The sequence below is a fragment of the Oryctolagus cuniculus genome, chromosome 11, assembly GCF_051225735.1.
Source record: "Oryctolagus cuniculus isolate XC-2025 breed Fujian yellow rabbit chromosome 11, ASM5122573v1, whole genome shotgun sequence".
NCBI classification, from domain to species: Eukaryota; Metazoa; Chordata; class Mammalia; order Lagomorpha; family Leporidae; genus Oryctolagus; species Oryctolagus cuniculus.
In genome coordinates, this window is record NC_142877.1 from 46,794,299 (window position 1) to 46,822,195 (window position 27,897).

Below are 27,897 nucleotides of genomic sequence, written 5' to 3' on the forward strand. Positions count from 1 at the left end.
AAACTGATGTCTCTGAATTTTGTTGTTAGACAGAAATAAAAAGTGTTTCATGTTGATACCACAAAGCCTAAGGACAAAGAAATGAATCTTCAGGCTGGCCAATCAGAACGGCCAACATTTCTTGCAATTTTATGTGTGGCTTCTGTGCGTTTGCCAAAAAGCCATTCTCATGCTCCCCAAATAAACAGGCACAAAAATGTATGCTCAACATTGTCAAATACGTATGCCTTTGTGTTAGTTAGGATCAGGTCTGACTGCAAGGCATAGAGATCCATTGTGGTGACTTACACAAGAACAAAGTTTATTTCTCGTTCCCATGAATCCGGGATTTGCTCTATAGATTCGTTGTAGTTCCCCAGTCAACCACCATAGCTCACTCTAAGCTAGGCTCTGGTCTTTATGATCCAAGATGGTAACATCACATGCCCTGTAGAGAAAAGAGGATAGGTCAATTGTCTTTTAGGGAAAGGTCCACGAGGCTGCCACTCAACACTTCTGGTTATGTCTCATTGGCTGGACCCTGATCCTATGGCCACACCCATCCCCCAAGGAAGGCTGGGAAATGTAGTCTTTCATGTGAACAACATACTGCTGACTATAGAGGGCAAGTGGTGAATGGATCTCAGGGAATCAAGTCTCTTTCATGAGCATTTATGGTCATTCCTAATGTGACTAATTTCAGTAAGGCTTATTTGTGTGTCTTTATTTGAGTCAAAGGAATTTCTTACAGCTCTCTCCATTTGTACTCAGGGTAGGAATTAAATCTGCGATCACCTATAATGTTGAATGAAGGCCTTTGAGACATGTGACCTCAATCTGCGCCGACATCAGATCTCTTTGGCAGGACTGGATTCTGTAATGGATCACTGGATCTGCCCCAGGAGCAGAGAGAGCCTCAGGGAAGATCGTGTCTTCTCTTCCAGGGAGCCCCACATCCAAGAACTTACCCACTTGGGGACATAAAAGGCAACTTTGTAGCCCTCCCTGGGACAGCACTGAAGGGTCATCCCCCCCCACAGAGGGCCCCTGGGGTGGGCTGGGGCTCCTTGGCTCTGCTTTGCAGGGTGTCGCGTATGTCCAACACTCCCTCTGACCCTCCACAGCTACTGATCCAAGGACACTTTCTGACAATTCTGCATGCTGGCTTCCTGAAAGTTAAGGGGATCCTCAAAAGAAATATTCTATTTAAAGATTTACTTTATTTTTAGAAAGGCATTGGTTTGCTCTCCAAATGGCACCAATGACCCGGGCTGGGCTAGGCCCAAGTCAGGAGCCTAGAACCCCATCTGATTCTCCCACATGAGTGGCAGAGACCTAAGCACTTGGGCCATCTTCTGCTGCTTCCCCAGGTGAATTAGCAAGGAGCTAGATATGAAGCAGAGCAGCCAAGACTCAAAACAGCACCTTGATATGGGCTGCCAGCCGCAAAGGGCATATTCTAAAGAGACTCACAGCGCTGTGACCTGTAATATACCTCCGGATGGCCAAGCCTTATGCTCATACTCCTTATGCTCGTACCCCTCTGCCCCAAGTGTATCCCTGTGGGTCTCAGACTGTGCGTGGCTGCTCCAGTTTCAGACAAAGGTTGGGTCAGTTCTTTCATCTTTTTGTGCACTCCTGGAAATTCTGCTCAGCTCAGGAAAAAAAAATCCTGGAGATTTAAGATGCTCGTTCTCAAAACATCACCTGAACCGTTGATGTAAATCTCTGTTCAGCTGGATAAGGCTGGGAGAGCAGCCCTGTCTTAAAAAGGCAGCAGTAGGGTCTCTGGGCCAGGAGTATGAGCATCCTAGTTGGGAAGGTGTCGTAGATGGCCCAAAATTCTAGCGTCCCAACCCAGACTTAACTGAAGCAGAAATTCTCAGAGCAACATCCAACAGTCTGTGTTTTCAACAGCACCTGAAGCAAGGTTGAGATGTAAGTGTGAGAGCCACTGCTGGAGAGACACAGGAGAGTTTTCCTGGAGAATCTTGCAGAAATCTTAAATCTCTCTCTCTCTCTCTCTCTCTCTCTCCCTCTCTCTCATCCTCCCCCCCCCCCCCACATATGTAGGTGCTCAGGAGTTGCCTTCACACAGTTTTCCAAAGCTGCTCTGATGGCTTTGGAAAGAAAAAAAATGCACATACTCAGGAAACAATTTAGAGTAAATACATAGCAAGTACGAGGCTTCACAAGTCTTCCCGCCCGTCTTCAGCACTCCATCAAAAATAGTGGTTGCCAGACGTGGCTGCCGACTCCAGCTGCTGAAGTTGGATCTGACCACGCCACAGGCAATAAAGGGCTCGCTAGCCTGCTTTTATTTGCTCTCTGCTCAAGATAAACATTTCTCAGCGGCTGTATTGATTCACAACCTATCACTTCCCTCCTTACACTTTCACAAAGAGGAGCGGGCTTCCCCTGGGAACACAAACCACTGTGGGGTTCAGGAGACCCCGGGGGAGCTGCTGTGGCTGTGAACTGTGAGAAGCTGGGGGATGCTTTCTCCAGAGTAATGGGGGATGCCCATCCTCATGTAGCCAAGGAGCCAGAGTCACTGCAGAGCAAAATGTACAGTCCTGGGTGGGATGCATAAGGAGTTAGTGGGGTGTGCAGGGAGTTATGGGATGTGCAGGGAGGTAGTGGGGTGCATAGGGAGTTAGAAGGTGGCAACACCATCAAATTCCTTCCCACACTACCCTCTCCTTCACCCTTTGCAAAACCATTACTCTCCTCCATTTCTACCATTGTAAATGAAATCCAACAATATACAGTCTTTGAAGCTTGAACTTTCCATTCAGTGAAATTTTCTGGAGTTCATGGGAGGTATCTCTAGTATGAATATTCTCACTGAGAGGTGTTCCAGAGTATGGATGCACTCTGTTTTACAGAAACAGTTTTGTCTTTGAAAGATGCTTATGTTGTTGCAATTTAGGGCTGTTATTAATAAGATTGCCAAATATACACACACACACACACACACACACACACACACATATATATATAGTGCACAGATTTTTGTGTGAACTCAGGTCTTTGTTCCTTGAAAGGAAAAGAAGCAGGCATGCAATTGCTGGGATATGCAGTGGTAGCATCTTTATTTTTAAAACATTTGTGTATATATACTTATTTACTTATTTCTTTATGCAGGGCAATAGAGGGGGAGAGACAGAAAGAGAGAGATCTTCAATCCACTATTTACTTCCTCAAATGACTTCAATAGCCAAGGCTTGACCAGGCTGAAGCCAGGAGCCTGAAACATCATCAGAGTCTCCCATGTGGGTGGCAGGAGTACTTGGGTCATCATCTGTTGCCCACCCAGGTGCATTAGCTGGAAGCTGGATCCGAAGTGGAGCAACAGGGACTCGAACTGGTGACCATATGGGATGTTAGCATTGAAAGCAGCGGTTTAACCTGCTGAGCCACACCACCAGCCTGGCATCTTTACTTTTAAAGAAACTGCCAAATTGTTTTCCGGAAAGGCTGTAGCATTTTTACCTTTCCACCAAGCAGCTATGAGGGATTTGGTTTCTCTGCATCCTTACCAGCCTTGAGCAGCAATACTATTTGTCATGGTTTTAATTTGCATTTCCTTAATGGGTAAGAATTTCCCTCCTCTCCAAAGACCTTTTCATCTGCTTCTTTGCCATTTGTGTATGCCATCACACCTATTTTCTAATACGATTATTTAGACTTCTTTGCTGCATTTGGAAGCATCTTTATTTATTCTACCTACCATGCTAGTCCTATTTGGGTAAGTGGTTTACTAACATATTCTCCCAGTTTGTACTTTTCTGTTCCTCCTATTCACAGGGTGTTTCACCGAGCAAAAGCTTTTGATTTTCCTCAAGTCTGGTTTGTAACTTTTTTCCCTTTGTGGGTCCTGCCTTTGGTGTCAAGTCTAAGAAGTCTGCCCAGTCTTAAATCCCTGATATTTTATCTTATGTTTTCTTCTAGAGGTTTTCTGGCATTACATTTTACACGTAAGCCCATGATCCATTTTGAGTTAATTTTTGTCTAGGATTTGGGACTTAGGTCAAGGTTCATATTTTGCCCATGAATGTCCACTCATTTGTTGAAAAGGTTATTTCCCCTCCATTGAATGACCTTTGCAACCACAACAAAAAATTTGAGGTTATATTTGTACAGGTCTTCTTCCACACTCCCTAGTCTGATCCATCAGTCTGTGTGCCTACGACTTTTCCAGCTCTTCAGAATCTTGAAATCCAATACAATGATTCCCCCTACTTTGTTCTTCTTTTCCAAAATTGCTTGAACTATCTTAGTCCCTTTGCCTTTTCATATAAATTTTTAGAATAATCTTGCTTATTTATAGTGTCTCAAACTTTATACGGTTTCAATAGGAATTACATTCAACCTGTTAATTTCTTTTTCAAGTTCTTGCCCGCACAGTGATAGGAATTCAAAACCAAGGCATAGGTACAGTGCCCAAGTGACAGCAGGGTTTATCTAAAAGAGAGATAGTGAATACACACTCAGGCGTGTGGGGGGGCCACCCCACATGGAGAGACATCGGTCATGAATGGGCCAGAGCATTCTCTGTGAGAGACCATGGGAGGAAGCGAGAGGAGGAGCCACCTGTGTGGCCCATAACCAACAGCAGAAGAAGGGCTGCTTCCACGATATCAGCGTCTTTTGTGAGATAGGGGCGGCTTCCTCACTGAATATACAAGCAGAGTGGAGTTTAGTGCACGTGAGACTTTCTGGAGGTTTCATGGTGGAGCCACGTGGAGCTTAACTTCCAGAGGCCATCATGGTCTCTCCTCCTTCCTGGTCCTGGATAAGGCATTGGTGCATCATGGGAAAGTGAGCATACTTGGATTGACAGAGAAGGGGAATAGAGCTACAATGCAGGGCTGCACAGAGCTCTTGAGAAAATATTCTAGCTCAATGCTTCTCACTGAATCTTCCTGCCTAGTTCCCCAAAATGGAGCCTGTGAGCTGGGGGAGAATTAACATCTTTGCTCTGTGGAGTCTCCCAATCCATAGAGACAGTATGTGTCCTCTTTTTATTTAGTTCCTCACTGATTTCTTTCAGCAGCATTATACAGCTGTTAACATAAAAGTTCTGGATGTGTTTTGTTCGATTTAATCCTAAGCAATTTTTTAGCAACTCTAAGTCTTATCATTTTTTAATTTTGGTGTCCGTGTGTGTGTGTGTGTTTTAAGATTTAGTTATTTATTTGAAGGCAGAGTTACAGGGAGCCAGAGGCAGAGAGAGATAGAGAGAGGTCTTCCAATCGCTGGTTCACTCCTCAATTGGCCGCAACGGTCAGAGCTGTGCTGATCCGAAGCCAGGAGCCAGCAGCTTCTTCCAGGTCTCCCACATGGGTGCAGGGGCCCAAGAACTTGGGCCATCTTCTACTGCTTTCCGAGGCCATAGCAGAGAGCTGGATCAGAAGTGGAGCATCTGGGACTCAAACTGGCGCCCATATGGGATGCTGGCACTGCAGGCTGCGGCATCACCTGTTACAACACAGCTCCAGCCCCAGTACCTGTGTGTTCTATGGAGATATATAATTAGTTTCGGTTGTTTATCATATATATATATATATATATATTGCACTGCTGAACACACTTATGAGTTCTAATTAATTATTTTAACTATGTTAACTAAGAGTGAAAAAAAATGGGGAATTTCTGTCTAGCCTAGTGGTTAAGACACCTGTGTCCCATATCAGAATTACCTGGGTTCCATCCCCAGCTCTTGCTACTAACTTCAGCTTTCTGTTAAGGCAGACCCTAGGAGGAGGCAGCAGTGATGGCTTCAAGTGGTTGGGTTCCTGCCACCCAAGTGGGGGACTCAGATTGGGTTTCTGACTTTGAGCTTTGGTCTCAGTCCAACCCTGGCTATTATGGGTTTTTGGTGAGTGAATCAGCAGATTGGGGGTACTCTCTCTCTCTCCCTCTGTCTGTTTCTCTCTGCCTCTTTTTCTCTCTTTGCTTCTCCAATAAGTAAACAAATCAACTTTAAAAAAAGTAGTGAGGGGCCAGTGCTGTGCCATAGCAGGTAAAACCGCCACCTGCTTTGTCCAGCATCCCATATGGGCGCCAGTTTAAACCCGGCTGCTCCACTTCCGATCCAGATCCAGCTCTCTGCTATGGCCTGGGAAAGCAGTAGAAGATGGCCCAAGTCCTTGGGCCCCTGCACCCACGTGGGAGACCCGGAAGAAGCTCCTAGTTCCTGGCTTTGGATCAGCGCAGCTCTGGCCATTGTGGCCATTTGGGGAGTGAACCAGCAGATGGAAGACCTCTCCCCCCCCCCCCCGCCTCTCCTTCTCTCTGTGTGTAACTCTGACTTTCAAATAAATAAATAAATCTTAAAAAATAAGTAGGGAAATCTTGTTCTCAATTTTAGGGGAAAGTGTTTAGTTTCTCATCATTAAGTATAGTGCTAAGTGGTGTAGTTTCTATAAATAGTCTTTATCAGGTTGAGGATGTCTTCATTCCTATTTTTCTGAGAGCTTTTATCATTGATGGTATTAAATTTTGTCATGCGCTTTTGCTGTGTTGATTGACATGATCATGTGACTGTTCTCCTTTAGCCTTGTTAAGATGGTGAATTGTATTGGCTGATCTTTAATATTAAACCCATATCACATCTTGGCAATAAATCCCATTTCATCATGGTATGTTACCTTTAATGAATTACTGTATTCTGTTTGCTAATACTTTGTTAAGAATTTTTTACTGTGATTATGAAGAATATAGGTATTTAATTCTCTTTCTTTTTTTTTTTTTTTTTTTTTTTTTTTTTTTTTTGACAGGCAGAGTGGACAGTGAGAGAGAGAGACAGAGAGAAAGGTTTTCCTTTTGCCGTTGGTTCACCCTCCAATGGCCGCCACGGCTGGTGCGCTGTGGCCGGCACGTCGCGCTGATCCGAAGCCAGGAGCCAGGTGCTTCTCCTGGTCTCCCATGCGGGTGCAGGGCCCAGGCACTTGAGCCATCCTCCACTGCACTCCCTGGCCACAGCAGAGAGCTGGCCTGGAAGAGGGGCAACCGGTACAGAATCCAGCGCCCCAACCGGGACTAGAACCTGGTGTGCCGGCGCCGCAAGGCAGAGGATTAGCCTAGTGAGCCACGGCGCCGGCTTAATTCTCTTGTTAAACCGTCTTTGCATGGTTTTTATATCAAGGTAATAGTACCTTCATAAAATAAGTTGGGAACTATTTCCTCTCTGTATTCCGGAAAAAATTGTGCAGATTGCTGTTAATCGCTTCTACATATTGGCTAGCATCCTCCAGTGAAGCTGTCTGGGATTAGAGATTTCTTTTTGTGAGTAGTTATTAAATTAACAATTCAGCCTCTTTCAGTTAGAGGGCTATCCAAATGATCGTCCATGTATTGGGTGAATTATGACAGTTTGTGTTTTTCAAAAAAAATTTGTCCAGTTCATTTGCCAAGTTTATGTGTTTGCAATTGTTTGTAGTATTTCTTTTTTGTCCTTTTGATCTGTGTTGATTTCTGCTGCTCTGTTCCTGATATTAATAGTTGGTGTCTTCTCTCTTATTTTTTATCAGTCTTTCTAGGGATTTGTCAGTTTTATTGATATTTTCAAAGACTAATTGTTTCATCGATGCTTCTATTCTGACTTTCATTAATTTCTACTATTATCTTTTGAAGATTTACTTATTTATTTGAGAGGCAGAGGTACAGACAGAGAGAGGGAGACACAGAGGGAAAGTTCACTCCCCAAATAGCCACAAGGGACAGAATGGGGCTCATCTGAAACCAGGAACCAGGAGCTTCTTCCGGGTCTCCCACTATCATATTTATTAGTTTCTTTCTTCTGCTTGTTTTTGACCTTTTTGCTCTTCTTCTTCTAGATTCTTGAGGTAAGAGCTTATATGATTCATTGGAGATCTTAATTCTTTAAGATATGCATTCAATGCTATAAATCTCCCTCTCAGCACTGCTTCAGCTGTGTCCCACAAATGCTGACATACTATATTTTCATTGCTATAAGGTTGACTGTTTTTAACTTGAGACTTCTTTGTTGATCTATGTATTATTTGGGAATATGATTTCTAGTTTCCAGCTCTGGAGATTTTCCTGTTATCTTTCTGTTATTGTTATTTTCTGTTACTTCCTTGTCATCTGAGAGCACATTCTATGAGATTCCAATTCGTATACATTTCTTAAGATTTGTTTTATGGCCCAGGATAGGGTCACAGTTGGTGGGCACTTGAAGGTGAGTATTCTGTTGTTGTTGGGTAGAGTGTTCCATGAATGATGATGAGATTCTGGTGGTCAACTGTGATGTCCAGTTCTCTCTCTTTGTTTTGATCAGTCTAGCTAAAGACTTATTCACAGAAAATTAATTTTTGGTTTTGTTAAATAAGTGGGGCAGGGGGAGCCATTGGTGTTAAACTAAAAGCTGAGTTTTACAGTTCAGCTATGTAAGAACATTCCTGTATGACAGTTTGATAATCATTCTTGTCATAATTGTTTCTTTCTGGGGGCCAGCATGGGTTAATCCTCCACCTGCAGCGCTGGTATTCCATATGGTTGCCGGTTCTAGTCCCAGATGCCCCTCTTCCAATCCATCTCTCTGCCATGGCCTGGGAAAGCAGTAGAAAATGGCCCAAGTGCTTGGGCCCCTGCACGCACATGGGAGACCCAGAAGAAGCTCCTGGCTCCTGGCTTCGGATAGGTGCAGCTCCAGCCATTGTGGCCATTTGGGGAGGGAAACAGCAGATGGAAGACCTTTCTCTCTGTGTCTTCTCACTGTCTGTAACTCTGCCTCTCAAATAAATAAATAAAAATCTTCAAAAAAATTGTTTATTTCTGGTTTGTAAGCAATAAATGATGCATAGAGAATTTTTATTTAACTATGATTCTTGTGCTATCTGGAAGAATTTTTTAAGGCAAACACAGGTATCCACCAGCCCACTTTCCTCAAAACGACAACTAGTTATATGCTAACAATGACATGGAAATCCACATGGGGTGAGCTAACCCATTCACCCTTGCAAGTGGGAGAGTCTCAGGTCAAGAAAATCAAAAGTGGAGGAGCTATGGGGTAGTACGCAAAGCAAACACCACCACGACCCCCCAGCCAACAGCATTGATGGATTACAGCAACCTCATCAGAACATTTGGGGTTTGAGGCCGCTCAAGTTTATTCTGCGGGGAAAGGAGGGCAGCGCCCCCACGTCCACAGCACAGCTGTGTTTGAACTGCCACTCACCGTCTCGGAGCTGAATTGGAGTAAAAAGACCTCACAGCGCCGTCCTACTTTCTGTTTAGCAAGGAATCCAGCAGAATGCGGTGTTTAGATACGAAACAGTGGCAGTCCCGTCCTGGGCCGCCCTACTGGTTCGGGTGAAATGCCTTTGCTATGGAAGCTAATGGCTGGCAGAGCTGCAGACCGATATACTCTCTGCAGACTTTTCTGCCCTCCCCTTTTTATAACTTGATTTCATTTTCTATTCATTTCTGGCGTGGACTCAAAGAGTCTTTATCGCCTCCCACTGATAATCTATGCTTTATGGCTCCTGGTGTGATTGTGAGCAGTTGAAGCCGCGTGCAACAATACAGACATATAAATATTTGAACAGGAAAAAAGAAAGTCGGCCTGATGCAGGCCAAGGAAGAAATGCACTGGAATAAAAAATGCCACTAGAGGGACCTGGACTCTGAGCTACGAGCAGGCGAGGTCAGCCTGGGCCGGGCACGGCTCCTTGCACTGTCTGGGCAGGTGCGTCCCGGAGCCAGGCCTGACTTTTCATGGCACCTCCTTCTGGCCCCATAACATGGGGTGCCAGCCCCTGGGGGGTGGGGGTTGCAGGAGGAGTGGTCCCCGCTCTGGCAGGCTTGTGATGTCACGGCTGTGGCTTGCGTATTTGGTCAGGATCACGATGATAATTCCCTTTGAGCAGAATAAATTTGCTCTTGGAGGGCGTTAAAGACCTGAGAGGTTTTAATTAGTTTACCCGGCCTTTGCATGGTGGGGGTGGGGCGGGGGAGCACCAAACGTTATTGCTGAGTTCAAAGAAGGCGATGCTCATGGGGGCCCCCTTTGCCGGTTTTGGCTTGGGGTCCCCCACCCCCAACCCCTACCTTTTGAGCCCCGCCTGTGAATGCCTGGAAATGAGTGCAGGATGACATTCGTCTTAGAGAGTGCAGCCAGGAAGCAAACCTGGGGGCAAACACAGCAGCTAATTTCAGCAGGCATAGCTCCTGCTGCCTCTGGTTGTCCCTGACAGCGCTGCCCGGCTTGGAACCACCTGTGTTTGCTCACTAGCTTTCCCCAATCTGCGAGAAAATGGCCCGGGCCGGTCACATGGCAGCCAGATAGGCCAGGCACCATGGGAATACAAAAGCTGGAGCTTTTAGCAGAGTTAATCATTAATGCGCCTTTTCTTTGTCCCTTTCAGCAGTGCTGACAAGGCTTTGATAGCCCGTATTTGCCATGGGCCGGCTGCAGTCCTAGCCAGGTACTAAGGAGCACGGCTGGGCTCAGGCTCCCTGGCAGCAGCGCCCACAGAGCCCCAACCTGGACGCCGCCCTCACACCTGAATGCTTCCTGCCCCACCTCCCCGCTAACCCCCTCCCTGCCCGCATCCCAAGGTGCACCCCACCCCGTGGGGCATTTTTCAGCTTGAGTACCGTCCACCTGCCCGGCTGCGTGTTTCTGCATATCACCTGGTCGATGGCGGCCCCAGCAGGGCTGGGAACTGTGTGATGATGGCAGCCCAACATCCTCCTTCCACTGTAACCAGAAAAGGGGAAAAAAAAAGTTAACCTGAATGTTGTTTGTTTCCGTGTAGACCAGGGCTGGATCATTTTGCTATAAGGACAACAGAGTCTCCTCCCCCACCCAACACTTAGCTTAGAGAGCCACTGCTAAGTGTATTCTGAGATTTCCAGCCCACTGCTTGAAATCCAAGTGTCCCTGACTGCTTTTTTTTTTCCCAAATGGAAAACTCCAACAGTAAGTAGCTCGTGTGTCAACATGGCTGACTTACAGTAAGTACACACACATCACAGCCTTCCTGTCCCTACCTTCCTGGGAACCAGGCAGCCAAACCCCCCAACCTGATGCTACACGCCATGAGGATAGAAATGCTACCATCTCATGGCCAATCTCCTGGGAAACCGAAACAGCTGTCAAGGTGTAAGTTGGAAACGGCCCATTGTCCTCCATGAGCAGTGGAGAAGAAGCCCATAGAAGATGTCTTTGAAACCAGCTTTTCAAGGCGTAGGGATTTCCAAGTTTGGGTCCCTTAAAGAATGAGTCTTCTCCACTCTGGGGGGGAAAAAAAAACCTAAATGAAAGATCTCTGCAAGTGAGATCCCAGTGGAAAGAACAGGTCATCAAAGAAGGAGGTACCTTTCTCTGAAGGGAGGAGAGAACTTCCACTTTGACCATGGCCTTGTCTAAATATGATCAGAGTCAGTGAACTCAGGGGGCTTCCATAGCCTTGGCAGCTCATGACAAGAGCCTAGGGTGATTACTGATGCCATAAACAAGAGTGTCAATTTGTTAAGTCAACAACAGGAGTCACTGTGCACTTACTCCTCATGTAGGATCTTTGGCCTTAGTGTGCTGTACATTGAGATTTAATGTTATAACTAGTACTCAAACAGTATTTTTCACTTTATGTTTCTGTGTGGGAGCAAACTGTTGAAATCTTTACTTAATGTATGCTAAACTGATCTTCTGTATATAAAGAGAATCGAAAATGAATCTTGATGTGAATGGAAGGGGAGAGGGAGTGGGAAAGGGGAGGGTTGCGGGTGGGAGGGACGTTATGGGGGGGAAGCCATTGTAATCTATAAGCTGTACTTTGGAAATTTATATTCATTAAATAAAAGTTAAAAAATAAAAATTAAAAAATTAAAAATTAAAAAATTTAAAAAAAAAAGAATGAGTCTTCTCTGTAGGAATCGAGCGCATGGACATTTGGCTGATAGCGATTGATCACACACAGAGGCATGGTCAAGGAGCAGGCAGGGGGTGCAGCTGCTTCTTGGGACACCTGCATCCCGGGTCAGAGTGCCTGGGATCGAGCAAGTCCTGCCTCTGTTTCCCAACCAGCTACCTACTTCAGCACCTGGAAGGCAACAGATGAGGGTCTCATGCTGGACTTCCTGCCATCCATGTGGGAGACCTGGATGGAGTTCTGGGCTCCTGGCTTCCACCTGGCCCAGCTCCAGCTGTTGCAGATGTTTGGGAAAGGAATCAGAGGACAGAAGATCTCCCTTTCTCTGTGTCACTTTACCTTTCAAAGCAATCAACAAATAATCTTAAAAGACAAAGGCACCCACAGAAAAACGTTACACAAACAGCATCATATATCATGTGTTCCTCTGTCTCCCTTTTGCCTGAGTCAAATCATCTTTGGAGCCTTTATCCAATAGATCTTTACAACATTCAGGGCATAGTGGGTGATGTCAGATTTTATTGCCTTCTTTTTTTTTAAACAGATGAGGAAGTGAAAGTTAGCTTGTTTCATCGTCTTCGGGCTGACACAAGACACGATTAGAAGCCAGAAGTGCTAGGCTGTGTGAGCAGGGTGCGAGGGCTGACTCACTGGCTATCGCCTGCCACTTTCTGTGCCTTGCAGGCGGGCTGCTATCATTCTGCAGAGAATTGCTCATCCTTCCGCAAGTTTCCTGGGCACCTATTAGGCACTACAGAGCAGTTGGCTCTAGAAGGAATAAAGATGGGGCTCACACGCTTTCGCCTGACGAGAAACAGTCAAGAACATGGACTGCAAATGACCACAGCACTTGAAGAACACTGCATGAAGTGATGCTTCAACCATCCAGCCAGAGACAGCTTTGCTCTGGATCTGAACCTAGCATTCTAGAGGAAGAAAAAGCGAGTGATTTCAGAATGCCAAAAACGAGGATGTGGATTCGGATTCAAATAGTATTATCAGTTTAAACATGATGAGTAGCTCTGTGCTGTCCCTAGCTTTTACTGTTTCTTTTTTTAGTATTTATTTATTTATTTGGATGAAGAGTCACACAGAGAGAGAAGGAGAGGCAGACAGAGAGAGAGAGATCTTCCACCCACTGGTTCACTCCCCAGATGACCACAACGACCGGAGTTGTGCCGATCCGAAGCCAGGAGACAGGAGTTTCTTCTGGGTCTTCCACATGGGTTCAAGGATCCAAGGACCTGGGCCATCTTCTATTGCTTTCCCAGGCCATAGCACAGAGCTGGATCGGAAGTGGAGCAGCCAGGACTGGAACCGGCGCCCATATGGGATGCCGGCACTGCAGGCAGCTGCTTTACCCACTATGCCACAGAGCTGGCCCCACTAGCTTTTACTTTTTAAAATGGTCTTCCTGCAGGTGACATGAGCAAGTTTTGTAACCGGTATATTTCGTTTGATCATAGGCTCATTGGCCACGGAACTGCCTGTAAGCTTAGAGCTGCCTCTAGAATAAAACAGTTCATCCTAGATTCTCCACCATGGGCCCTCTGGCTTTGGAGGAGGCAAAACTATTGTCTAAGCACATGTTCAACAAAATATACTTCAGTGTTCTCAAAGCACAGAGCTATATTGTAAAAATCATTCATTCTTTTGGGACCCAGTGTTGTTGCGTACCAGGTTAAGCCGCTGCCTGCAGTTTCAGCCTCCCTTGTGGGTCTACATCTGAGCAGCATCCCAGCTGCTCCACTTTCGATCTAGCTCCTTACTGATGTGCCTGGGAAAGCAGCAGAAGATAGCCCAAGTCCTTGCGCCCCTGCACCCATGTGGGAGACTCAGACTCAGAAGAAGCTCCTGGCTCCTGGCTTTGGCTTGGCCCACCCCCAACTATTGCAGCCATTTGGGGAGTGAACCAGCAGGTGGAAGACCTCTCTGTCGCTCTCTCTCTCTCTCTCGCTCTGTCTGTCTCTCCTTCTCTCTCTCTCTCTCTCTCTCTGCCTTTCAAATAAAATAAAAATAACTCTAAGAAAATTATTTTGTTATTTTTGAGACAAAATTATCAGAATTACTCATTAGAATAACAACCAATGAAATGGCCATCTGGGGCAGATCATGCAGTCCAAATGGATATATTGATAGCAACGTATTGATATGAATTCACTTTGACATTTTCTTCTAATTATTAAGGTGGGTTGAATCAAGAGGGGGAAATGGGTAGTGGGCAGTGCATCATTTCATTTCCTGAAAGAGTGGTGTATATTTAGGATTTCCCAAATATAGCCCCTATGTGAAATTGCCAAAGATCCCAAGAGACATGAGAAGGAGGAGACATGAGACAGGGAAGAGAGAACCCCTACTGAAGGTGTGTTCATGGCCAGGGCACTGCTGTGGGTGACTGGGGCTCAGCACCATAGGGAACCCCCTGGGAGCCTGAGCAGAGCTCATTCCAGGACTCTCCCACTAAAGGGGAAGCAATCACCTGTGTTCTGTGTCCTCCATGGTTGAGATGTCTGCTGGATCTGTCAACTCACTCCCCCAGTGTGTCAGCACACCCTCCAAAGAGATACTCAGCGTGTGGGGCTGGGCGGGAGGGTTTTCTGCAGGTGACCTCTGATGGGCTGCAGGATGCTGGCAAAGCACCTGCTGCGCCAGCCACCCAAGAGGAAGTGAAGGGAAGAAGCAAGATACCCACCCCTTGAAGGTGGACGAGATCATTGCATCTGCTATGCAGAGTCCTGATCATGGAAACCTACAGACAAGCAGAAAAGGCTGTTGTTTCTTGATTCAGTTCTTTCTGGTACCTTCTATGTGCAATCTAAGCATACTCCAGCATGGAGAGACGGGCTCCACGAATCCAGAGGCTGCAGGTGTCCGATGACTCTGCCTTTAATGCATACGAAAGCCATCGGCGGCTCTGGGAGGTCCCACTGCCAACCTGTCTCCCCATCAGCCGGCAGAGCTCTGTGGGGTGAGCTGGGGGGTGTGATCATGATGGAGCGAAGAACCAAGAAGTGGCTTTTTAAAAGCACAAAGAAATGCTTGTTGCCTTTTGTTAATGGATGAGCGTACCTCAACACGTTCGGGGGGCGGGGGGATAGATGAAAAGGTAAGTCTAGTTTGGTGGAATACATTTTGGAATCTATGTGTACAAAGTGTCTTCAGACAGTCATGAAAATATGTATTATGAAAATCCTATGCATGGGTTTCAAAGAACTTATGGGGGAGGCATGGATTTTCTCTTTCAGTCATCAATTGGAGGATAATAGTTCCTTCCCTGTCCTTTTCTGCCTGTAATGTCTGAGGCGGAAGACCTGGAGTCTGGGGGCCAACGCTGTGGCTCAGCAGATTAAGCCATATAGGAGTGCTGAGGGAAGTCTCTGCTGCTCCACTTCCAATCCAGCTTCCTGAAAATGCTCTTGGGAAGGCAGTGGAAGATGGTCCAAGTGCTTGGGTTCCTGCCACCCATGTGGGAGACCAGGATGGAGTTCTCAGTTCCTGGCTTTGGCTTGGCTCAGCCTCTGTCTGTTGTGGACATTTGGGGAGTGAACTAGTGTGTGGAAGATCTGTCGCTTTCTGTCCTTCTCCTCTGTCACTCTGCCTTTCAAATAAGTATATGAATGCAGCTTTTAAAAGGACATACAATATGGATAATCCCATGACACATCCAAATTTAAAAGTTCACCTGTGATGGATTTCAGGGGTGTTTATCAACCATTCAGTATCCTTAAGATGAAGGGACTGGGGGCCAGCACCATGGCACAGTGGTTAATTCTCTGCCTGCAGCACCGGCATCCCATATGAGCACCGGTTCAAGTCCCAGCTGCTCCACTTCTAATCCGGCTCTCTGCTGTGGCCTGGGAAAGCAGTAGAAGATGGCCCAAGTCCTTGGGCTTCTGCACCCACGTGGCAGACCTGGAAGCTGCTCCTGGCTCCTGGCTTCATTTCGGCACAGTTCCAGCCATTGCGGTCAACTGGGGAGTGAACCAGCAGATGGAATGCCTCTCTCTGTGTGTGTCTCTCTGCCTCTGCCTCTCTGTAACTCTGCCTTTCAAATAAATAAATAAATATTTTTTAAAAAAGATGAAACCTAAAAATATGAATGCATTTGTAACAACACTACCCTGGGATGGGTATTTGGTGAAGCTATTGTGCCATTGCTTGGGACCCCTGCATTCCATATTGGAGTGCCTGGGCTCAAGTCCCAGTTCTGCTTCTCATTTCAGCTTCTTGCTATTCACACCCCAGGAGGCAGCAAGTGATGGCACAAGTACTTGGGACCCTGCCGCCAGGATTGAGTTGCAGGTTCTTGGCTTCAGCCTGGCCCAGCCCTAGCTGTTGTGAGCATTTAGGGAGTCAACTAGCGGATGGAGGATTTCTCTGTGCCTGTCACTCTCAAATAAATAAATAATTCCAAAACTATCAAACTGGACACAGCCCAGTTGTCCATCACAAGGTAGAGATAAACTGCAGTACATCCATACGTGGAATACTACTGTGCAATAAAAAAGAATGAACTTTGGACACCAACAATAAGAATCACAAGACCTGTGGTTGAGTGCAAGAAACCAGGTATGATTCCATTATATAAAGTAAAAAAAAAATAGGGGAAACTTGTCTATGAGGAAGACAGTGGCAGCCTCAAGAAGGAAAGAAGCCAGATAGGATGGGGACAGAAAGGTTCTGTGTTGACTGGGAGGTGAGTTACACAGATGTCCACATTGTGAGAACTCTGCACCATGGCAAAGGAAACATCAGTTCATGTTTCAGTATGGAAATTTTGCCTACAAAAACCCCTGCAAATAAATATTGAACCAAAGTTTATAATACAATGCATGCAATAGCATACAAGGGTGACAGGCCCGGATGTGTACAATTTGCTTGGAATTGCATCAAAAAAATGATGGATGGGAAGAGGCACAATAATATGGTGGGTGTGTTGGAATTTGCTGAAAAATTCAGCCAGCTTTTCTCTGTGGCTGACAGTTTTTGTGTTATAGTGCTGGGAGAAATCACTAAAAATAAGTTTTCCCTTCTCCCCGTACTCACCTGCCCTCCCTGCTTTGTGACCCTAATCCCTGAGCCATCATGGGCAAAAGCTTCTCTTCTACCCAAGAGAAACTTTGAGACCTTTTACTTTGGAAGTACGGCACATTTTTTAAAACATTGGCACCAGCATCGAGTTTTGCCTCTTTGCTGCGGTTGTGTCAGCTTCCTCCTTCAAGGTCATCGTGAGACCTCGTGCAAGAGGCGAGGCTCTTCCAACACGCAAGACACAGAGTGCTCATCTCTGTCTCCAGTGATGAGAATGTTTGGTGGCCCAAGCTCATAGACTGCCCCATGTCCTGAATTAAGACAAGGGGCATTGTAACTGGCTCATTCTAAAGACCAAGGTTTGCCAAATGCACTCAACCTGCCCATGATAGAGACCCATCACTAGGTGACTGGGTGTCTTCATTCCCAATTCTTCAAGGCGAGGGTGTGAATGCATGTCCTGTGACAGCCCCCACTATAGATCAGGGAGCAGAGACCAGGAACAAAGGGAGGAGGAACCAAGGGACCTGGGTCCCATGTCACAGAAGTGGTGCTTAATGCCTTCCCAAGATGCTGATGGGAGTGACTCCCTACAAGGATGCTTTCTTGAAGACTTCTGGCCACAACTAGTAACCTCAGAGTCAGATCATTGCTGTAAATGTCATAAACACAGGTTTATGCAAGAAGGGGTGGGAGGGAAAACAGAGACCCCAGCGTCTTTGGAAAGTTGACCAGGGAAGTGAGAGGCAAGTACTTATGGTACTAAATATTGATTGAGCTACATTATTTCACATCACTGATACATACTGAGATCTTATTCAGTGCCAAGCCCTGCTCTGCAACACCCCCCCCCCATTTAATTCTTCACACTCACAAAATGCTATGGAACATGTGTGGTGATCACCTCCCTTTGCTGAAGAAACGGAGGCGGGGAGAGATGTGAACAGTGACAAGAGCCACCGCGTGCGGTGAGTGGAGGGAGATCCAAGTCCTGGCGGCCGCTCCACACGTTTACACTCCGAGTCTGTCTCTAAGCATCGGAGTGCTCAGGATGGCTATTGATGAGGGGCTGCCATGAAAAGCCAAACACACTGGGTCCCAAGTGATGCACCTTTTGGAAATTGGAAAGCCCCTGTGAGATGCTTTTTCTCATCTGACCTAAGGCAGGGAGGTTGAACTCCCACCAGCTAATCGAGTGTCCCAGGCATGACCCAGCAGAAGAGCCTCTTACCAAAGAGTATTTGAGATGGGGTGAGCTAGCGCCCTGGCATGAGTCACAATTGTCTAGGCAAATGGCGCTGGTCATGAACTGCTGGGGTCTGCAGGAAACACCTGCCTATGCACAAGAGGGCCCCCTCACCACACTGCCCTCCTCCAAGCTGCAGGAAGCTGCAACGGTGACGCTCTGCAAGCTTGTCCATCTTGAGAGCAAGTTCACGGCACCTCACCCTCTTGACTACAGCAGCTGCCTTTCTCACGTGGCCTCTTTGTCCTCATTTAAAAGGCGGGTGATACGGGCAGGGACAAGGGCCGCTTGGGGCACACCTGCTTCAGGTCTTGTTTACAGACCTCTTGGTCCCCCACCTCCACCGGGGCCTCCGAGTCCTCTGTGTGCTCAGCAGGTGCTTGGCCAATGCCGCTTTCAAAGACAAAGCATTTTACTTTCCTTTTCACAAAAGGTACCAAGGACACCCCACCACCAACAGCTGTTGGATGCTTTTAAGAACACATCTCCCCTGCAGACAAAGGCACCTGGAGCTACCCCTAGAACCAATACCCACCCTCCACAACCCATCTCCAGGTTCTCCCATTGCCAAAAATTTCCACCAGGAAGACACAGGAGAAAGTCAAGTTGAAGGTGTATTTCTTTCCTTTTCAGATATATTAATTTGAAATGAAGAGTTACAGAAAGAGAGGAGAAGACAGAGAGAGAGAAATTTTCCATCTGCTGGTTCACTCCCCAAATGGCTGCCATGGCTGGGGCTGGGCCAGGCTGAAGCCAGGAGCCTGGAATTCCATCTGGATCTCCCTTGTGGGTACTAGGGGCCCAAGCACTTGGGCCATCACCTGCTGCACTCCCAGGTGCATTTGCAGGGAGCTGGATTAGGAGTGGAGCAGCCAGGACTTGAACCAGCTGCTCCACAACAGGGGCTCTTGGCAGGTGCATTTCTGATGGTGGCCAAGTCCTGCAGCCTCCTTTGTGAATTCCTCATTCACCCAGCATGGGTATCCTTTGCTTTCCCTCCACGTGGGGAACCTGGTGCCTGTGAAGACCATGTTTGCCCAGGAGGGAAACCAAGAGAAAGTCTTTTCGGGACTCTTCCTTTGTAGCTTGGGTTCCCTTACTTGATCATCTTTGTCCTATCCCTGCAGCTATCCACAGAAGCCCTGCCTGTCTCTCAAGCCTGTGTGTGAAGATGTTTCCTCTGTGAATGGAGAGGGCAGTGGAGCCAGAGGGCACAGGATACCACTCCCCCTACCACCACCATCCAGAACATGAGGAATACAAAGAGACTGAGAAGGCATAGAGGTGACAACGGTGAGAAGCCCCAGGCCATTCGGCCAAGTTTTCTTATCCCATCCATGAAGGATGAGATGCCATTCACCTCCCGGCTGCACAGCCTTCTCCTCCACTCTCTTTGGAGTCCTTGCTGCTTCTCTCCATCACTACCCACTGCACGGACCCGGGGCCTCCAGGCTGTCCATCCATGATCCATCTGCCTGGAAAGCTAGGATGCAGACCCACACAGATCTCAGCTTGGGTTTGACATTTACTCAAGAAAATTAACTGAGCCCAGCGCAAGCTTTCGTTCCCATGCATGGATGCTATCCTCGGTCAATTTGCAACCGGTGCTTTGAAAAAAAAAATACAGACAATATCACAGTCATGTGTTTTCAGCCCCAGAGCTAAAGTCAGCAGGAGGTGGGGAGTAGAGGAGCAAGATGGTTCGGGACCTGTCGTTCTGAGACGAAGCCGCAGGTTTTTCACCAGGAAACCCTGTAGCCACTGTTTTGTCTTGTCATAGGAATCACCAGGAGCTAACATGTGACTCTGCTGTTGAGCTATGCTTAGGAAGGCTGCATCATAGATTGGATGGAGTTCCTTTGTTCAAGTCCCTCCTCCACTTCCCATTCCATTTTCCTGCTAACACTTACCTTAGGGGACAGCAGGTGATGGCGCAAGTAGTTGAGTCCCTGCCACCTATGTGGGAGACCCGGGTTCCAGGCTCTCTGGCTTCAGTCTAGCTCAACCCTTGTCTGTTGCGAGCATTTGGGAAAGGAAATTGGAGTTAGAGGATCTCTCTCGGGGCTGGCACTGTGGCATAAAGGGTAAAGCTGCTGCCTTTAGTGCCAGCATCCCATATGGGCACCGGTTCAAGTCCCTGATGCTCCACTCTCACTTTCAAGTAAATAAATAAATAAATCTTTAAAAAAGATTTTTAAAAAAAGAAACATCACTAAACTATTTCAAAAGTAATCACTAAAACATCACTAAACTATTTCAAGTAAATAAATAGATAAATCTTTAAAAAAGATTTAAAAAAAAAAGAAACATCACTAAACTATTTCAAAAAAAAATCTCTCTTGCTCTCCCTATCTGTCTGTTTCTATTTCTTTTTTTCTTCTTTTTTAAAAGATTTATTTATTTTATTTGAAAGTCAAAAAGAGTTACACAGAGAGAGAAGGAGAGAGAGAGAGGTCTTCCATCTGCTGGTTCACTCCCCAATTGGCCACAATGACTGGAGCTGTGCCAATCCAAAGCCAGGAGCCAGGAGCTTCTTCTGGGTCTCCCACGCGGGTGCAGGAGCCCAAAGATTCAGGCCATCTTCTACTGCTTTCCCAGGCCATAGCAGAGAGCTGGATTGGAACTGGAGCAGCCGGGACTCAAACCAGCGCCCATATGGGATGCCGACACAGCAGGCGATGCCTTTACCCGCTAAGCCACAGTGCTGGCCCCTGTCTGTTTCTTTCTCTCAGTCTCTCTGCCTTTCAAACAAATAAATGAAATTGTTTTAAAAAGAAAGAAGTTGCCTTTGACCATCTCCAGGCACCAACTCCAAGCCGTCACTTTCAATGAGTTCCTTGCCTGAAGGGTGATCCTCACTGTTCCAGCTGCACCCCCAATGGCAAAAGTCCAATTTTTGTTTGTTCGTTTTAGGTTTATTCGTTTCTCTCAAATTCAGAGTTGAGAGAGAGAGAGAGAGAAGTCTTCCATCCACTGCTCCACTCCCCAGATGGCCACGGCAGCCAGCACTGAGCCAGTCTGAAGTCAGGAGCTTCATCTGGGTCTCCCACATGGGTTGCAGGAGCCCAGGCATGTAGGCCATCTTCTACCTCTTTTCCCAGGCCATTAGCAGGGAGAGGAATAGGAAGCAGCCCAGACACAAACTGGCGCCCATGTGGGATGGTGACATCATGGGTGTCAGGTTTACTTGTCACGACAAAACACCGGCTCCAAAAGCTCCAATTCTGACCACAAATCCCGTGTCCTGTATCAGTCACTGGTGCCCTGCTTCCTGTCCAATGCAACACCCAGGAGTCATTCTTCACGCTTCTCCCCCAGGACTGAGACATGGAGGAGGGTAAACCATGTCATGGGAGACCCTGGGTGGCCCGAAAGACGATTCCATTCTCCTGCATACTTGTATACTAGAGAGCTTCCCTTGGAGTTATTTGGCACTAAAGTGTTTAAAAGGCAGAAATCCTTTCACAAGGCTGGCCGAGACATGCCTTGCTTAGCGCTTTATTTCCTGGAAGCTTTGGCTTGGTCAACTGGGACAAAACATAGTTGGTGGCTGAAGCCCAAGGTGGGGACCCCGAATTGGGGTTCACAGTCTCTGACATCCATGGGATTCTCCGTCAGTGTCGAGCGATGTGGCGACATTCTAGAGCAGTGATTGTCGTAAACCTCCTCTACACCCAAGGGGCTGGGCAGAGAGCTGGACAAAGAGCAATGTAGAAAGAGGAGTCGGGAAGTGGAGACAGGGAGCTGGGTTGGTGAGAGGAGAGGAGAGGAGAGGAGAGGAGAGGAGAGGAGAGGAGAGGAGAGGAGAGGAGAGTAAGGGAGAGGTGGGTAGAGCAGAGGTGGGGAGAGGAGGGGAAGGGGAGGAAGGGGGGAGGAGGGCAGGGAGAGGAGAGGAGGGGAAGGGGAGAGGAGAGGAGAGGAGGGGAAGGGGTAGGGGAGAGGAGAGGACAGGAGGAGAGGGGAGGGGAAGAGAGGAACAGGGAGAGGAGAGGAGAGGAGAGGAGGGGAGGGGAGGGGAAAGGTAGAGAGGGGAGAGGAGGGGAGAGGAGAGGAAAGGGGATCTACTCTCTCACTCAGGAGCTGGGAGCCACAGGTCGCTGAGTCTGGCAGCCAGCACACCGCCCTGCTGTGCCTGTAATGCTAGTGTGTCAGGTGACAGATGGGCTCCAACACTCCCTGGGACAGGGGACAGGGACATTACCCGGCTCACCGGGAAGGGCCAGCGTGGAGAGGCCTTAAGGAACAGTGATCAGCAAACAGGAAGGAATTAAAACGTCTCCTACCAGCGGAAGATAAGCCTTTTATAGGGGACAGGCTGAGCAAGATTTTTTAAAAACTTGTCCCCTGGAGAACAAAGAAGGCCTTCTTTTCCTCTGTTGCATGGTGATGTTGGGGGGGTGGGTAAGGAAGCTGGGAGCCTAAGGCAGCCTTTGAAATTCCCATTGAATTTAACAGCCAACGTTTGTGCTGTGCTTGTGTGGCATGGTGGCCGGCTGGGCAGAGAGACCCAAAAGTGAGGCTTGTGGGAAGGAACTCGTGGGAACGAGTTCTCTGTTGCAGTGCAGTGGGATTGGTGCTGAGATCAACGAGACCCCGGCTCCGCTGGGATTGGGGCATCCAGAAGTCTCCCAGCCCAGAGGCAAGAAGGTGGTCCCAGGCCCAGGCACGGCAGGCAGGTACAGCAGGTGTATTGGTGGAAAGGAAAGGGTTTGGCTTGCTCCGCCCTGCAGAACAGCACAGGAGGATGAGACCAACATCGATGGCCAGATTCAGATGGTCAGGGGCTTGGAGGTCATGGGGAAGGGGCAGGACTTGCTCTGCAGGGCTGTCCACGGCCATCCCTAGGGGCTGAGGCGCTCAGCTGTGCCTGAAAACTCAAGGCTCAGTGCGCTGTCTTTCTTGGAAGTGTGCTGGGGTCGCAGCGGTCCCACCACACACAGAGATGGAGCACCTGTCTCTGCAGGGGCTGCCGAGCAGAGAGCAGGGAAGCATGTGCCGAGCTGGGGCGTGGGAGGGGATGGATGAGACTCCAAGCAGCCTAGAGACACCTGCGGGAGCCTGAGTGTGAGCTACAGTGTGCCAAGGGCTCTGCTCAAAATCATCGAGAACCAAGTGCTGTTCTGTTGCGTCTTGGGACAGGCAACTCTTCCCACTTCTCTTTCAGCATTGTAAAAAAAAATCACTGTTTTTTAACACAAGCACATGGTGATGGGTTTGCACTATATGCACGTGCCCCCAAAGCAAGCATCCTATGGCTGCTACAGCAAGATGTTCCCATAAAAAGAAATGGGCAGTGGGGTCAGCACTGTGGCATAGCAGCTCCTGCCACCACCTGCATTGCCAGAATACTGTATGGATGCCGGTTCAAGACCCGGCTGCTCCACTTCTGATCCAGCTCTCTGCTATGGCTTGGGAAAGCAGTGGAGGATGGCCCAAGTCCTTGGGTCCTTGTACCCACAGGTGCAGGACCCTGAAGAAGGCAGGATTAAAAAACAATAGGCGCTGGTGCCGTGGCTCAACAGGCTAATCCTCCGCCTAGCGGCGCCGGCACACCAGGTTCTAGTCCAGGTCGGGGCACCGGATTCTGTCCCGGTTGCCCCTCTTCCAGGCCAGCTCTCTGCAAGGGCCTGGGAGTGCAGTGGAGGATGGCCCAAATGCTTGGGCTCTGCACCCCATGGGAGACCAAGATAAGCACCTGGCTCCTGCCGTTGGATCAGCGCGGTGCGCCGGCCTCGGCGGCCATTGGAGGGTGAACCAACAGCAAAAGGAAGACCTTTCTCTCTGTCTCTCTCTCACTGTCCACTCTGCCTGTCCAAAAAAAAAAAAAAATAAGCATTTGCTGTCTTAAAGCTTCATATTTCCTGTGAACATAAATGATTTAGATCAAGGAAAGTATTCTGTTTCCACAAGCTACTGAGGACAGCTCGGAGGATTACAACTTTCTGTTGTGCTTGCTTCCCTATCATGAGTTTCAGGGGTCAGAAAGCATTTGCTTGAATTTTCTTTTATATTCTAAAATCAATTTCGAAACTGGCATTATGAATAGATGCATAGTGCAGGAAGTGTAAGCCCTCTAGGGACCCCGCAATGTGCACATTTTGGCACCAGCCTCTGAATGCAGCTGATGTCACTGCCTTCTTAGTCACCAAGAAGGACACTCAGGTTGTACAGGGGCTGATTTTAAGAAGGCACCATGAGGCCGGCACTGTGGTGCAGCGGATTAAAGCCCTGGCCTGAAGCGCCAGCATCCCATATGGGTGCAGGTTCTAGTCCCGGCTGCTCCTCTTCCCATCTGTGGCCTGGGAAAGCAGTGGAGGATGGCCCAGGTCCTTAGGCCCCTGCACCCACGTGGGAGACCCGGGAGAAGCTCCTGGCTCCTAGCTTTGGATTGGCTTAGCTCCAAGTGAACCAACGAATGGAGGACCTCTCTCTCTGTCTCTACCTCTGTCTGTAACTCTTTCAAATAAATAAAATAAATCTTTATTTAAAAAAAAGAAGGCATCACTTGCTTAGTTCTGTGAACCAAAATATTTTCCAGATAGTGCAATCAACACGGTTTTTCTGACAGGGCTGTGGAGTAGCAGATAAAGCCATCACCTGCAGTGCTGGCATCCCATATGGGCGCCAGTTCGAGTCTCTGCTGCTCCACTTCAGATTCAGCTCTCTGCTATGGCCTGGGAAAGCAGTGGAAGGTGCACCAAATCCTTGGGCCCCTGCACCTGTGTGGCAGACCTGGAAGAAGCTCCTGGCTCCTGACTTCAGATGGGTGCAGCTCCATCCATTGCAGCTATCTGGGGAGTGAACCAGCAGATGGAAGACCTCTCTCTGCCTCTACTTCTCTCTGTAACTCTGCCTTTCAAATAAATCAATAAATCTTTTTTAAAAAATACAGTTCTTAAAAATTGTATGCTGAAACTGGTGTGATTTGCAACTGTCATTAATGAAAGCTATATTTAGATGCTAATCTGAAGTCACTGTCCTGTTCTCTCTGACTTTATGGCATACATTTAAACCAAGAACTAGGACATTTGAAGAGAAGGCCAATTGGCTAAAAGGAAACAGAATGAAAGAGCAGTTTGACAACCACAGAAATAATCCCTCTCCCCATTTGACAGATGAGAAAAATGCGATTCTTTTTTAAAAGATTTATTTGTTTATTTGCAAGTCAGAGTTACACAGAGAAAAAAGGAGAGGCAGTGACAGAGAGAGAGAGAGAGAGAGAGAGAGAGAGAGAGGTCTTCCATCGGCTGGTTCACTCCCCAAATGGCCATAATAGCCAGAGCTGTACAGATCTGAAGCCAGGAGCCAGGAGTGCAGGGGCCCAAAGACTTGGGCCATCTTCTACTGATTTCCAAGGCCACAGCAGAGAGCTGGATCAGAAGTGGAGCAGCTAGGACTTGAACTGGTGCCCATATGGGATGCCGACACTGCAGGCATCCACTATGCCACAGCACTGGCCCCAAAAAACTGTGATTCTAAGACAAGAATTACTAAGTCATGGACCAAGGTATCAACAGAGCCAAGGTTAATGCTATGTATTCTCTCCTCACTTCAAGATTTCTATTTTTAACACTTATTTTTTTATTTGAAGAGAGAGAGAGAGGGAGGGTGAGAGGGAGGGAGGGAGGGAGAGAGAGAGATCTTCTATCTACAGGTTCACTCCCCAAATGACTGAAACAGCCAGGGCTGGGTCAAACCAAAACCAGGAGCCGGGAACTCCATCTAGGTCTCCCACATGTGAGGCAGAGACCCAAGTACTTGGCCATCTTCTGCTGTCTTCCCAGGTGCATTGACAGGGTGCTGGATCAGAAGCAGAACAGCCAGGACTTGAACCACAAACATCCACATTGGATGCCAGCATTGGCATCGCAAGTGGCAGCTTAACCAACCCATTGGTTCCTTTCCTTAAGCAGCTCAGGAATGAGCTGAGTTCTCAAATTCACTTCTAAACTCAAAGAACACTAGGATCTGACTAGCCACACACACACACACACACACACACATCTATATATTTATTGATGGTAAAAAAAAATTGTAAAGATTAAATAAGATCCAGATATTTCCATGGCGTGGAGACCAGCTGGCGGACGCTGGGCCCCTCCTGGCCACTCCAGTTCTCCCCAGCACACGTGAACTGCCCGGAGCATGTTGCTGACAGATTCAGAGTAAACATTTGGGCAATGCTGTCCAATGCAAGGGACCTGGCTGGCAGGCAGGGGCCAATGTCCACATCCCAGTTTCATCACCTGCTCGCTGACCATCTAAGGCTATCCAAACACATTGGATCTGGATTGGCAAAAAAAAACAAAATGAGCCATGAAAGGAAAGGCCATTTTCTTCCTTAGCTGGAGACAGGCATGCATGGGAGCGACAGAGAGGAAAACGAAGGAGCAGCAGCAGTGAATGGCCACTGACCATGGACATGGACCGAGAGCTCCTTGGTGTCATTGTGCAGGTGCAGGCTGCTGGCCGCTGGGCTGTCTACTTTCTTCCCAGCATGTGAAAGGCAGCGTGGGGCCTGCAGTTCCGCCCTCTGAGTCAATGCACCTGGCCTGCGCGCTGGCCCTGGGACAGCAACCTGTGGAGCTTCCATCCTGAGTGTACCAAGAGGCTAACGTCCCTGTAAGTCCCTAAAAACACAGGTTCAGCTCCCCTGATCCCCAAATGCTCCGAAATCAGAAACTGTCTGAGCAGCATGATGCCAGCAGTTATAAATGCCACACCTGACCTCAGATGGCAGTCAAAATGCAGGTGCTTCAACAGTAGTATCTGGAATCACCTTCAGACTACACATAAGAGGTGCATATGAAGTGTAAATGACTTCGGTCCCATCCCCAGAGTATTTCACTGTGTATATGCGTATATATTTCAAAGGCCAAAAAAAAAAATCCGAAATCTGAAACATCTGTGGTTCTTTGGATAAGGTACCTGGTAAGCCGGTCATTGCGTTCTGTACAACTCACAGGCGAGGAAAGCAGAGCAGGAACTGCTCCCTGCTTTGCAGCTGAGCAAAGCCCCATGGTTAACCTAAAGCCGGAGAGACAGCGCGACCCAAGAGTCCCAGTTCTTTCCCCCTGCCATCTCAGAGGAGAAAGCTCTGATTGACAAGGCGCTCTGGGCTTATCAACTCACCGAATGCATCCGTAGGCAGAGAGCTGGGGGAACTTTGGTCAAGCCGGCAAACAACCAGCAGATTCAGCCCAACGTCAGCGGCCGGTGTTCTCTGCTCTCACTGATCTCTCTCTGAGCACCCAGGTGGGCTCCAGGTACGGCTGGGTGCCTGCCTTCTTGGCTTTCGCTCTGCTCCCGTTTAGGGGGCAGTGTGACAGCGCAGTGCATTAATAAAGATAAGAGAGGCCGTAGCTACCAGACAGAGCTTTCAAAAGCCCTCCTCCCCCTCCCTCCCCGCGGTTTCCCGGGCTGCACGGACACAACAGGGACACACAAGGTCACCGTTGCGGGAATATTACTGCCCCGCGATCATTGTCATTGTAATGTCTATTCAGCCGCCCCTTTGTAAGTTCCTAGAGGGCAGGGACCGTGTCTTGGGCTGCCTTTCATGAATTCATGCCTTCCTGCCTCCATTCACTCACCCTGCAAACATTTACTGAGTGCAGCCCTCGCGGGGCCGACCACGGAGCCGAGGACCAGGAGATGCAGCCAGGCCCTGGCTGCCAGCCCCCGGCCACCGCTCTGGGAACGCAGTCCCAGTGGGGCACGGGTTGTGCCATCTGC

At 48.0% G+C, this 27,897-nt stretch overlaps 2 long non-coding RNA genes across 4 annotated transcripts in view; one reads left to right on the plus strand and one right to left on the minus strand.

The window, feature by feature from the left end:
• The window catches only part of LOC149123439 (uncharacterized), a 13,727-nt gene extending 10,812 nt beyond the window's left edge, over positions 1 to 2,915 (plus strand). For both annotated transcript variants that reach the window (XR_016216045.1, XR_016216046.1), the window contains one exon: positions 751 to 2,915. This is a non-coding gene — a long non-coding RNA (uncharacterized LOC149123439). The remainder of the gene's footprint in view (positions 1 to 750) is intronic.
• Positions 26 to 27,537, minus strand: LOC103348244 (uncharacterized). 2 transcript variants are annotated; one of them, XR_016216042.1, is made up of 3 exons: positions 27,295 to 27,537; positions 10,645 to 10,711; positions 26 to 427 (listed from the first exon to the last, which is right to left on the minus strand). It is a non-coding gene; the product is annotated as an uncharacterized LOC103348244 (long non-coding RNA). The 2 variants fall into 2 exon arrangements; XR_016216041.1 differs by lacking the exon at positions 26 to 427 and adding an exon at positions 3,057 to 5,501.
• Between the last annotated feature and the right edge of the window lie 360 nt (positions 27,538 to 27,897).